Here is a 13,653-nt window from a genome sequence, read left to right on the forward strand (position 1 = left end):
ACTTTGTTCTTTTATGTATTTCATTTTTTCCTATAGTGAACATGTCCTTTGTAATTGAGAAGTTTTTTTCATTGTTAATTCATAAAATAAAACCTCATAATCTTAAAATATATGTAAAATCTTAAAGTGTGGCTCAGTGGTAGAGCACTTGTCTAGCTAGCATGGTGATCTTTGAAAATCTGGGTTCAATCCCAATCACTGCAAAAATAATAATAAAAGGAAAGACAAAAGAAAAACAAATATATAATATATATGAACATATATGAAATACAAATATATATATATGAAAGATATACACAGCAAGCTTCTTTCTGTGCCTGGCTTATGTCACTTAACATAATTTTCCCCAATTCCATCCTCAATGTTACAAATGATAGATTTCGTTCCTTTTATGGATGAAATTGTTGTTTTTACATATTTTAAGACTATTGTTAGACATATGTGTGTGTGTATGTGTGTGTGTGTATACACACCCCTGATAGAGCTACAGGAAGAAACAACTCAATAATTTTAGTTAAAATAGAAAACAAGAAAGAAAGAAAAAGAAAAGGTATAGATGATCTGATAAATTTAGTTAGTGATTTTTGAGGGTGTATCAAGTGTATCAAGAGATGGCAGCACCTGATTGTACAACTCTCAGATGTGAAAGTCAGGATGAAATTGTCTATGAATTAGAAATACATGCAATTATGAATTGATTTTTAAAACATAAGTGTTCAGGGCTGGGGTTGTGGCTCAGTGGTAGAGCCATTGCCTAGCTCATGTGAAGCACTGAGTTCGATCCTCAGCACCACATAATAAATAAAAAACAAAATTGTTATGTCCATCTACAACTAAAAATAATTTTAATAAACATAGTATTAGATTAAAAAATAAGTGAGAAAGAGAATGCAATTTAATGGCGCAGGATAATGAATATCAGTTGAAGACACATTCACATGAAAACACACAAGTTTCACAGGTTTGCAAGGGTGACATTAAACAACAGAATGGATGCCTGGGGAGGCGGAGAGGACAGGAAGTGGGCCCAGGGGTGAAGGAAGGGCCTTATAGGGTGCTGCTCTGATAAACTCTGAACTGCAACAGATAATACGCTTGGCCTGTACACCTGCCTTGCGGTTTCAATCATGATTATAATCTTTCCTATCAGCAGAAAGGGTGCCCCTGTGACGGTCGGTGTCATGTGGCCAGCACACAGTAAAATCTCCGAGGAAACTGCAAGCCCCTGGGGCCCCAGGCAGCTCTGGATGCAGGCGCTGCACATTCTCGCTCCAGGAACAAGGTCTGTGTCCTCTCAGCCCAGAAAAAGCCCCCTCAAAACCAGAACTTCTGTTTTAGGGAGCCCCAAGCCACTGAGCTGGAGTCACGAAGATTCAGACCTAGTTCAGCTTGGGTTTCTGGATTTCTCAGGATGTAGACTTGAAATCCCTGATATCGAACTTCCCCAGGTGGTTCCAAGGCTGGGCACGATCTCTCTTTTTGGCTCCTTTTCCTTCCCACTTCCCACTCACACAAACATGTCTCCACTGGGAGCAAGTCCAGGCCTGATGGGACACACAAAATCTCAAAGAGAAAATAGTCCCAAATGACAACCTTCAGGGCATTGAGATGAGGAGACTTAAAAATGTAGACACTGCACAAAGAAGATCTACATTTAGTTGGCGCCACATGAAAAGATGTTCAACATCATTAATCATTAGGGATAGATACATCAAAATCACAATGAGAAATGCCCTCCTGTCTATTAGGAAGGCTACTACAAAAAGGGAAATCACAGAGGCTGGGGGTGCAGCTCAGAGACTGAGCATTCACCCAGCATGTTCAAGGCCCTGGGTCCCAAAGCCAGCACTGCAAAAACAGAAACAGAAAACCAATATTGATTAGAATGTGGAGAAATCAAAACCCTTGTGTAGTTGGTGGGAATGTAAAATGCTGTAACTGTTGTGTAAAACGGTGTGGTGATTCCTCAAAAAATTAAATATAGACTTACCATAGAATCCAGCAATTCTATTTCTGGGTATATACACAAAGACTTCAAAGGAGGGATTTGAACACATTATCTATCTGTACACTTGTGAACACAGCAGCATTTCAGAGGTGGAAGCAGGGCTGGGGTTATGGCTTAGTGGTAAAGTGCTTGCCTAGCATGTGTGAGATACTGGATTTGATTCTTAGCACTGCATATAAATAGATAAATAAAATAAAGGTCCAACTAAAAAATATTGTGAAAAAAGAGGTAGAAGCAACTCAAGTGTCCAAGATGAAAGGATAGAGAAGACATGGTCTATCCCTGCAAAGGAATATTATTCAGCCTTAAAAAGGAAGGAGATTCTGATGCATGCTACAACATGGGTAAACCTTGGGGACATCATGTTAAGTGAAATAGGTCAGTCATGAAAAGACGAATACTATATGATCGTCATGTGAGGTACCTAGAGTTGTCATTATTATAGAGGCAGAAAGTGGAATGGTGTTGTCCAGGGCTGAGGGGAGGGGAAAGCAGTGGGTCAGAGTTTCAATCGGGGATGAGAAAGTTCTGGAGATGGATGGTGGTTATGATTGTACAACAATGTACTTAACGCCATAGAACTGTACCCTTAAAAAGGTTGAAATCGTCAGTTTTAGGGTGGGTTGTAGCTCAGTGGTAGAGCACTTGCCTAGCATGTGTGAGTCACTAGGTTCAATTCTCAGCACCCCATAAAAATAAATAAATAAATAAATTAATTAATTTTAAAAATGAAGGTCCATTGACAACTAAATTTTGTAATTAAAAAAATAGTAAATTTTATACCACAATTAAAAAAAAAAAACTAAGGCTGCTTAAGAGGAGACTGCAAAGCAGATATATGTCATTGCACCCTCCACCCAACACCTTGATGAGATCTCAGAAGAAATGGAGTTTGGCATGGAAAGAGGAAGGCTGGTTTTTAAAAAGTTCCTCAGGCCGGGGCTGTGACTCAGTGATACAGCATTTGCCTAACATGTGGGAGGCCTTGGGTACCCTCCCCAGCACTGCGGTGGGGGAATGTTCTCCATCCTCTGATGGAAATTGAGGTGGAACAAAAAAGTGAGGGTTTCCAAACTTTTGAGTCCTGAAACCTCTGTGGGTGAGGATGTTTCCTGTCATCTTCTGCACAGGATCCAGCTCCTCTGTCCTGCAGGAAAAGACGTCTGGACATGAGGGCGTACATGCTCACACATGTACTCAGGACCTTTGCACACACATGGGTTCCTGCCCACACACTCGCACAGGGCTGGTGTCTTTAATGAAAGAAATAACTAAACAAGCCATTAGCTGGAGCAGGTGGCCCTTTCCAGTCCTGCAGGTCACTCCTCCTCAGCCAGACCCATGCTGTGCTCTAGGACCAGAGACCCCTTGCCAGGAGGGCTGAAGGCAGGCAGCACCACTCTGGATCCTGGAACCCTGGCAAGAGGGGAAAGGGACCTCCCTCCCTCCCAAGGCTCAGCCAGGCAGCGGTGCAGGCTGGAGAGCAGTGCTGGGGAATTCTGTCCTCTCAAGATAAGCTTAGTGTTAGAGACACGATCTGCATGGCCAGCACTTCTGCTATCAGTGACCAACCTCACTCCCACAAGTGCAGCTCAGGCCTCCTGCTCAGAGGGGCCTCCTGACTAGTGGCCCTGAGATGAAAATGGAGATCAGCAGCAGAGGAGATAAAGGCAATTGTACCTGGACTTTGGTCAGGCTGTCCTGGAGATGGCAGGCAGGTGGCCCAGCTAGACCCATGGTGAATGCTGACTTCCCAGCATGGCCTAGTGCAGATTTGCCACCACCATGCTCTGGGATTGACTGGGCCAGCTTTCAAATCCCTGTAAGTCCCTCCATCTTAGAGCCTCGATTCCGAATCCTGGAGGACAGGTAATACTAATCACGGCCCCCAGATGTTGATAGCTGGAATACAAAAGGCGACCTCCTTGGGAGGTGCCACGTGCCTTTGCTTCCTTTCCAGTCTACGATGACTGAACTGGGTTCTGAGAGGCAACACTCCTAGGGCACATGCTGGAGCTGGAGCACTTGGGGTCAGAAAGGAAGGTGGTGAGGGAGTGGGAGTGAGGCCTGAGCACGCCCCAGGGCACTGGGCCCCATGCACACAGCCTGGCGTTGGGAAAGCTGACCCTCCCCCCTCCCAGCTGTGCCACAGCTGGCACCAGGGAGAACTCAAGCTGGTCCATCTGCAGATCAGAACTGTCTGTCCCTGCCCCATTCCTTGTTTGCAGAGGGAAGGCAAGTGGAGGGTCAGAGCTCACCTGGGGCTGGGATAGGGCTCCAGTTTCTCAGCCAAATACCATCTATTTGATATTTTAGTACTGGCAGGGGTAGGAACCAAGGGGATGGCCCAGAGACTCAGGGCATTCTGTACCCAGCCCTGATCCATTTTAAAATAGCAAACTGTTATGGGTTGACTGGTGTCCCCCTAAGAATCATATTTTGAAGGTCTAACACCCACTACCTAAGAACATGACCTTAGAAATAGGGTTATTGCAGATGTAATTAGTTGAGCCGAGGTTCTTTAGGGGGGCCCAAATCCAACATGACTGGTGTCCTTAGAAAAAGGAGAAATGTGACCCATGTACACACACCCATGAAGTAGCCATGTATAAAATAAAGGCAGAGACTGAGTGATGGCTCTGCAAGTCAAGGAACTAGCCCTGTTAATGCATGGGCTTTAGTCAGCTGGATTTTTTATGTAAATTTTTAAAATTTATATATGGCAGCAGAATGCATTACAATTCTTATTACCATATAGAACACAATTGTTCATATCTCTGGTTGTATACATAGTATACTCACACCAATTCATGTCTTCATACATGTACTTTGGATAGTTAATGATCATCACATTCCACCATCATTAATTACCCCAGGTCCCCTCCCTTCCCCCTCCAACTCCTCTGCTCTATCTAGAGTTTGTCCATTCCTCCCATGCTCCCTATCCCTACCCCACTATGAATCAGCCTCCTTATATCAAAGAAAACATCCGGCACTTGGTTTTTGGGGATTGGCTAACTTCACTTAGAATTATCTTCTCTAATTCCATCCATTTACCTGCAAATGTCATGATTTTATTCTCTTTTATTGCTGAATAATATTCCATTGTGTACATATGCCACATTTTTTTTATCCATTCATCTATTGAAGTTTATCTAGATTGGTTCCACAGTTTAGCTATTGTGAATTGTTCTGCTATAAACAAACATTGATGGGGCTGTGTCCATGTAGTATGCTGTTTTTAAGTCCTTTGGGTATAGACCGAGGAGAGGGACAGCTGGGTCAAATGGTGGTTCCATTCCCAATTTTCCAAGAAATCTCCATACTGATTTCTATATTGGCTGCACCAATTTGCAGTCCCACCTACAGTATGAGTGTACCTTTTCCCCCACATCCTCGACAACACTTATTGTTGTTTGTATGCATAATAGCTGCCATTCCGTCAGCTGGATTTTTGCGACCCCACTGTTGGCTGGCCATGGAATCTCTGGCAGAGAGATTACATAGGGGCTGCTGTGGTGCACCATCCAGCACCCCTGTAGGGGGCTGCCCCTCCAGGACTGAGGCCCTCATTCTCCCAGACGCTGGGTGTTTTGGTGGTGATGGGGCCCAGCTGTGTTTCTCTCTGAGACTTGCACTCAACTGAAGAGAGCCACCTTGCTTAATCACAGGCTACCCCTAGACCATTGTCAAATGGAGGCTTGATGTAGGGATATAAAGGCCGGGTCCTGGTGCCTCGAGGCAGGATAACTCTGCTGCATGGAGTTTTGCTCCTCTCCCAAGATCTGGCTCAGTGCGTTTTCTGTGCAAACGAACCTATGACAGTTGGTACCAGGAAATATCCTGGGAACAGCAAGTAAAGTGGGATTTTGGCACTGGGTCACTTTTTGGCCAGCTGGCAATGAGGACCTCAGGCACACAGCTGTGGCACAACCGTTAAAAGTTTTCCAGGTGGTGAATTGGGCTGGGAACCTGGTAGAAGGGAAGGCACTAGAGTGTGCTGGTCCCTGTACCCTGTGTTACAGTGGGGAACCAGAGTCTGGGTTCAGTTTTGGAGCCATGTTGGCAAAGTCCCCATCTATAGAGAGTCCTGTCCTCTGCGACCTTGGTTTTCTACAAAATGAGGGAGTGGGATGCATTGATTGGAAAAGCCAATTCCCTGAGGTTCCTCCTGGCTCCAGCATCCTGCAGGAGCCTATGAACCAGGGAGAAGGGGGTGGGGGTGGGGGTGGGAGCACCCTGCATCCAAGAATGCGAATAAGCTGAGTGTGAAGGGTGGGGGTGGAGTGGCCTGGAGGAGACATTCTGTGTCCCCATCTTGCCTGAGCAGTCTGTTTGATCCTGTGCCCAGTTCCCCTGGCTCCTCTCAACAGATGCCTGGGCACCTGTAGCTGATTTAACTGAGCGTGGATTTCAGTCCACTGATGTGAGGATGGCCTCAGCCTCCTAGACCTCTCTTTCTTTGTTCCCTGTCCTCCCAGAGCCTGGCAGAAGTCATGAGCTCAGGACCACAGACATCGCAGATGTTGGAGACCGGCTTCTTGAAGGTCACACGGCTGGCAGCAGAGACACATCCACAGCTGGAATCCAGTAGTTCCAAGCTTGGGCTTCTCCCACAACCTGCTGGGCCTCCTCATTGAGGGAACACGGAATGGCTCAGCCAAAGTTGAGAGGAGATAATGGGGACCATGATTGGGACAGTGGAAGATTTTATTTTTGTTTGCTTGTTTATTTACCTATTCCAAAATGAAAATGATTGACTATTTTATGGGTATGAATGTATTTTTGCAGTACTGGGGATTGAACCCAGGTACCCTCTACCAATGAGCGACACCCCCAAACCTTGTTATTTCTTTTGAGACAGAGTCTCACTGAGTTGCTGTGTTTGACCTTGAACTTGTGATCTTCCTGTCTCTCAGCCTCCTGAATTGCTGGGATTATAGGCATGTGCCACTGCGCCTGGCAATTAACTATGAAGATTTTTTTAAAATTCAAAATATATAGTTTAAAGAAACTAAAAATAAAGTTTAAAGAAAGTAGAAACTGCCCTTAAATTCCACCAACTGGAGAGAGCTACTGTTAACAGTTTTGTGAACAGATTTCCAGACGGCTCTGTGAGTGTGTGTGTGAGAGAGAGAGAGAGAGGGAGAGGGAGAGAGAGAGAGAGAGAGATTTTATGGTAATGGGACCATATACTGTTTCATAACCTGCTCTTTTTATTCAACAATCTGTCAAAGGAATTTTTCTACCTCAGTAAATATAACTCTACCCTCCATTTAATGGTTTCAAACTATCCATTGCAAATGAAAGTATAAACCGTCTTTCATTTGTCCAGCCTGATGGTGGGAGCATTTAGAATGTTTCCAGTATTTTATTGTTCTCAAAACTTCGGGTGAACATCCTCACACCTCCATCTTGGCCATTTATCTAACCTCTGTTGTAGGTCCAGTTTTGGTTCATTTTTCTTAAAAAAAAAAAAAATTCCCATAGCAAAAGAGGTCACTGTGTTGCCCCATTTAATTGCAGAACCTTGTTTCCCAGGACACTTGAGGCTTCTCCCCAGGGGTTGGTGGCCTTCCTTCCCAGTGGTGCCACACATGCCCAGGGGACAGCTTTTTCCCTGGGGCAGTCTGGATAAGGGGCTGGGAGGAGACCTCACCCCTATGCTGTAAAATTTCCAAGTTCAAATCCAAAGATGTGACTAGTTGTCCCCATGGATTCATCTGCTCAGCTTCCTGCTGGAGTCTAGTGGGTCTTGCTAATGGCCTGCCACTCTGCAAGGGACTTGACTTTCCTTATAGGGTGTCACTGGGCCAGGCAAAAGACTGAAGAAATGAGCCAGAGGTGCGTGGGCCTGAGAGAATCCCAGCCGGTGTGGGACCTGGGCTTGGTGCTGGGTTGATCCACTCACTAGTTATTTTATTGAGGTCAAGGAAGACAAGGACACAGTTGCTGGAGAGGAACGCACAGTCAGATAATCATAAGTGCGACAATCTACTCACTTTGGAAGTGGGGAAGGGGAGGGAACACCGATGGTCCTAGAGGTTGTCATTCTCTTTGTTGGACTTTAGTCTATACCTTAGCCAGGCAAGACTTGTTTAATTAATTTATTTATTTTGTACTGGGGATTGAACCCAGAGGCACTTACCACTGAGCTACATCCCCAGCCCTTTTAATTTTTTATTTTAGATAGAGCCTTGCTAAGATGCTGAGGCTGGATTTGAACTTGTGTTCCTCCTACTTTAGTCTCCTGGGTCATTGAGATTACAGGCGAGTGCCACCATGCCTTGACCTTGTTGAATTTTTTTTTGAAGTCAGACTTGTCTATTTAAAGAGCAGTTACAGATTCACAGCAAAATGAAGCAACTTTCCCACCTGGCTTCTGTTTTCACACATGCACAGCCTCCCCCATTACCAACACCCCTACCAGAGTGGTGCCTTTGTTACAATTGATGACTCTACACTGACACATTGTTGTCACCCAAAGCCCATAGTTTATATTAGGGTTCACTCTTGATATTAGAAATTCTGTGAGTTTGGACAAATGACGTGTCCACCACTATAGTGTCACACAGAGTAGTTTCACTGAAAGGCTTATTTTCAAAAAAACAAAGGGAGAGGAACTTTCACCTTTATGATTACAATCCTCTCTTGTCCCAACACATACACATACAACTTTTTGCTAAGGAAAGAGATGTGGTGAACCTATTTTACTATATTCAAAGGCAAGGTTTCCTCTGCCTTTGAGGCATGTCACAAGTCAGAGGTTGGTTGACTAGGGTACGGTGATTCCATCCAGGGGTGGGCTTGGGGCTTTGGAGGAGGCCTTCCAGAGAGACAGGAAGGGAAGGAGGAAGCGAATCCTGGGGTCTGACAGGCCAATCAGCCCTGTTTTACTGAGGTTCCCAAGTTGTTTCTGCAGAGGTTGAATGTATACTCCTGAGCTGGTGCATACCAGCGTGATCATGAAAACCTCTGTCACCCTCACCAGTCACTGTCACTTTGGGACAATGTCTGTCCAAAGGTGCCTTCACAAAGTGCTTTTTGGTTTCTTCTTCTCAATGACACTGTGGGACCCCACACTTGCTACTCCTCAGAGAGCTCTCAGAACCAGCAGGTGTTTTGGGGATCTATCCAGGACAGGCTGAGACTAGCCCAGAGTAGAGGAAGGTGGGCTTCGGGGCCCCTTCCTCCATTTCCCATTCTTTAATTCTTTGCTCACAGTACCCAGATTTCCTCCTCCTTCTCCAAACTCAAGCTGTGTACTTTCCCCAGAACCAGGCCTAAGTTGGTTCATGTATCACAGAGGTTGACCCATGACCAAATCCCAAGGGTCTCAGGCTTTTGCTGCAGCTCCAACAGCCAGTCCCACCTGACTCACAAGGTATGGGGTGGGGGACAGGTCTGCAGAGCTTTCCCACGGCTTCTAATGGGGACAAATAAGAACCCCAGGGTCAAGGTCAAGGAGATACTTAGAAATGATTCCTCTTTGGGATTTTAAAAGTCTTATAACTGGACTAAATTAGTATAGAAACCTCAAATTCTGTACTCCTTTCATCTAGACACTGATAAGACACCAGTTCCAGGATGTCACACATTCCTAAGGTGACTTCCTGACCCATCCCGAAAGTCCCCCCATCCCCTGTCCTGGAACTCAGCTGGGACCAGCTCTGGCCCTTGAATATGGCCACACAGGGCATAAGGAGGCCCTGGAGGCCTTTAGGTTCATTCCCACATATGGGGAAACATGTCCCTGAGGTGGCAGTGACTTCTCCGGAGTCCCACACAAGTCACAAGGCCAGGCCAAGAATTTAGGAGCCCTCTGGCCTATCTCACACTCTCCACCATTACCACTTGTATTTGTTCAGGATGTTTTCAGGGGAAACAAGAGGAAACTGGAAATGGCAGCTAGGGAATCCAGATCAGATCACTGGAGGCCTGGGTACTGCCACTTGACTCGAGTGCTCAGCTCTCCCCTCCACGTTGTCCTTTTCCTTTGCTTGTTGCCTCATATAGCAAGGTAATTGCTGCATTTATCAGCTATCACGTCTGCTTTCCAGGAAGGAAGAAAAGACGGGCTCAGGGGTGAGGGGCTATGCTTGCCCAATTTGTTCCTCCTGAACAGACTTCTTGGAACCCACACCACGCACGTGTCCCCCAAAGCACATCATTTCCTTCAGCCAGAACTCAACTGTCTGGTCCCACAGATGAATGCTTTTAGGTGGGGTCTGTTAGGAGGAAGAAGGAAAGAAGTGAGTGGGTCAGTGGCAGAGTGGGCCTCATAGTTGTTTGGCTTGGGATCTTGGCTAAGAACACCCTACCCAGCAAGCCACCAGGCCCTTCACATCCATCTCTTTGTCCTAAAGGTTGGCCACAGTAGAGAATACCATTTGGATTTTCTGCTGAATTAGAGGTTTCTGGAGACTTCCAAGCCAAGAAGGAGATGGAAGAGGTATATTCTGACCACACACATCCTTCCCAGGCTAATATTTGGATTTTCCCTTCTTCCTAAAAACCCGATTTAGGCTGCTGAGGGTGGGGAATACCGTGGCCAGGGCCAGAGGAAGGAGAGAGCCACATGCTGGGAAAGAGTGGTGACTGCATGCTGTCCCTCTCCTGCAGCTTGTTGAATCCACAGCTGCTCAAGCACCTTCTTGCCGCAGTCTGGCTGGGCACAAATCAGGAGCCACTCAAGCAGGAACAAACTTTATTTCTGAACTCCACCAACTCCACACAGGCTCCCCGGGAACTCTCCCAAACGCCACCCACGCGGCTCCTCCAGGAACACACCACACCAACCGGAACTCCCACCACCGGAACTTCACCAACCAACCGGCAACTCTTCAGGAATCCCCGCGAGAGCTCAACCGGAACTCAACGGGAACTCCGCGAGAATTCAAAAGTCATCATCTTAATAGCTCGCTGGCGTCACCTCTCAACCACTACTTCTGGCAAAAATGCCATGCGTCATCCCGACTCAGCTATGGCCCTCAACATCTTCTTGCCCATCCTACCTCTCCCTGTGGAGACACCCCTCCCCAGGCCACAGGTCCCCTGGGCAGGGCCTAGCTTCTTCCACAAGGGTCCCAACCACTCCGTTTCCCCACCTAAGCCTTGGACTCACACTGGGACAGGCACCTGTTGATGTCCTTACTGTGTGTGAGCTCACAGTGCCTTAAACATTTGTTCAAAGCAAGGTGGATGGACCGACAGCATCACCTGAGAATTTGACAGAAATGTTAATTCGGGGACACCCCTGCCCCCCCCCAGACCCACAGAATGGAAAACTGAGAAGGGTGGGTAGGAGCAGCAATCTGTTTCAACAAGCCCTTGACGTGATCTGACGCACACAGGAGTGCAAGAGCTCCTGGCATATAATGATTCTCAGCTGGGAAACAGCTTCAGGGTTGGTAGTGTCAATCAGGGAAGGAGAAATGAAGGAGCCCACCTGGTCCTCTGCACTTCAGTACCAGCCAGAAGCAGCCCTAGGAAGACTGACTTATAAAACCTGGTAGAGCAAAAACCACCAAGGGACCATTGAAACTTCCCATTGGATAGATTTGGGAACTGAGATTGAGGGAGGAGCAAATATTTGCTCAAGGTGAATAGCAGACATAGACTAGAATTCAAATTCCCTCAATCCTAGGTAAGTGATCCAATTATATTTTTTTTTCCAAATTGGGATATCTTTTTTAAAAAAAATTGTAGCATTTTGTCAATATTCTACAAAATGCTCCTTCAGGAATATCTTCTCACTGTACACACCAATGGGAAATGGCCTGTGTCCATTAGCAGGTAAAATCTACCTGTGTGAGAGGCTACAATGATGGTGGGACAGAATGGACAGGAGTCAAGGGAGAGGGGAGTACAAAAACCTCCACTCCCTGAGGGATGGCAGGGTTCAGACTCTGACCAAGCAGGGCCCATCTATACTCCAGTACAGGCCAGAGAGCACCCACTGCGAGGACATAGAGATCCGCTCCTCTCTTTCTCCCCCACCGGTGAGTTAGTACCCAGGGTGTGGGTGGCTTATTTTAGTGACACAAGGGGCAGTGGAGAAGTTTATATCCTCCTCTGTACCCAGTCCCCAGAGATCGGACAGGACACCCAAGGGGCTGAGTGGGTGGAAGCAGCTGGAATGTGCTGGGGATGGCTGAGGCACTGTGGGGGCCAGAGAAGCAGTCCAGATGGGAGCAGGAAGCTGGGGGCTTTGCTGGCTGGAGGCCCAGAATGGTCCCTGATTTTGGTTCTTGGATAACAGGCCTCTGAGTGGAATCTGCCATTCTGCGTGAGGCAGGACAGTGGGTCTGGGCACGCAGGCCTCTGAGTACCCAAGGAAACAAAATGAATCAGTAGCAGAAAGTTTCTATCAGAATCCAAGCCTCTGCGTGTGCAGGGTTGTTTGATTTTATTTTAAAAACAAACCAACATCTTTCATGAGCAGTAACACAGCCCTTACTATCACCTGACAATCAGATCGTCACTTACGCAGCACTCATGCAAATCACACCTTCCATAGCACACAGTATATGGCACCACATTGGGTGGCACGCTAGTCCAGAGTAGCCACAGAGACATAGACTTCTCACTGCACAAAGTTCCCTTAAAAAAAAAAATCAAACAATCATCTAAGAAGAATCACACTCTCTCTCCAGTGAAGAGGTTACCAAGGTAGGAGGCCTAGCTCCTTCTGGCCTCTTGCAGCGGACAAGGGCTACCCTAGCATGGTGGCCAGGACTCCCCAGGATGGTGTGGCTATAACCAGGATGCTGCCAGGGCCTTCTTCACTGCTGAGACATGTAAGGGATAAGCCCAGCGCCCACAGGTGGGGGCGAACCACCAGGAACCTGGCCTGTCATCAGCATCCCCAAGGCCCCCGCAGACCAGGATACAAATAGCTCCAGGCCCACGCCGGCTCTCAGTCTGCTGAGGAGAGCTGTTTGCTCTCGTTTCTTCTTCCTTTTTTCTTTTCTTTTTTTTTCTTTTTTTCAGGGAGCAAAATTCAGAGTAAGCTTGAAGTTCTGGAAAACTTTTTCTGGCTCCTCAGAGAACCATGGCAAAGTGGAGTGGAGACAGGACCCTCTCCACACTCTTTCTGCTTACTCTCACAGGGGTCAGAAATTGAGAACCCTTTCTTTGGAGCGGATGGGCCCTGGACCCCATAGGTACAAAGTTAAGGGAGAAGATGGAGCTTACTAGGGTGAGAGAGTGGCAGGTCCTCACCCTGTTCTTCAGAGGGTCTCCCCCTGTGGGCTACCTGGGCCGCATCCTGCTCCTTCATTTTGTAGTAAACAGCAGCGTCAGGTGTCCAGAAATAGGCTGAGGGGTTAGGGGAACCACAGTGGGGCAGGGAGAGAAGATAATCTGAGACTGAGCCCAGAAGAGGAAACTCAGGAGTGGATTCCATCTGATGGGCTTTGCCTTGGGATGGAACTGGATTCACCAACAGATGTGTTTTTAGGCAGGATTACAGCCCCAAAACCTGCATCAAGCCCCCCACCAACTAATCCCTTACTGAGAAGCATTTCCTTCTTCTGAGGGTCCCTTGAGGGTGTCACCCCTACAGTCCAGCTCTGCTCTCCCTCCAGGGCCGTGCAGAATCAGCTGCCCACACGCCCACTGGCGCCTCAGAAGACAAGAACAAA

This window comes from Urocitellus parryii, chromosome 2, assembly GCF_045843805.1.
Source record: "Urocitellus parryii isolate mUroPar1 chromosome 2, mUroPar1.hap1, whole genome shotgun sequence".
NCBI classification, from domain to species: domain Eukaryota; kingdom Metazoa; phylum Chordata; class Mammalia; order Rodentia; family Sciuridae; genus Urocitellus; species Urocitellus parryii.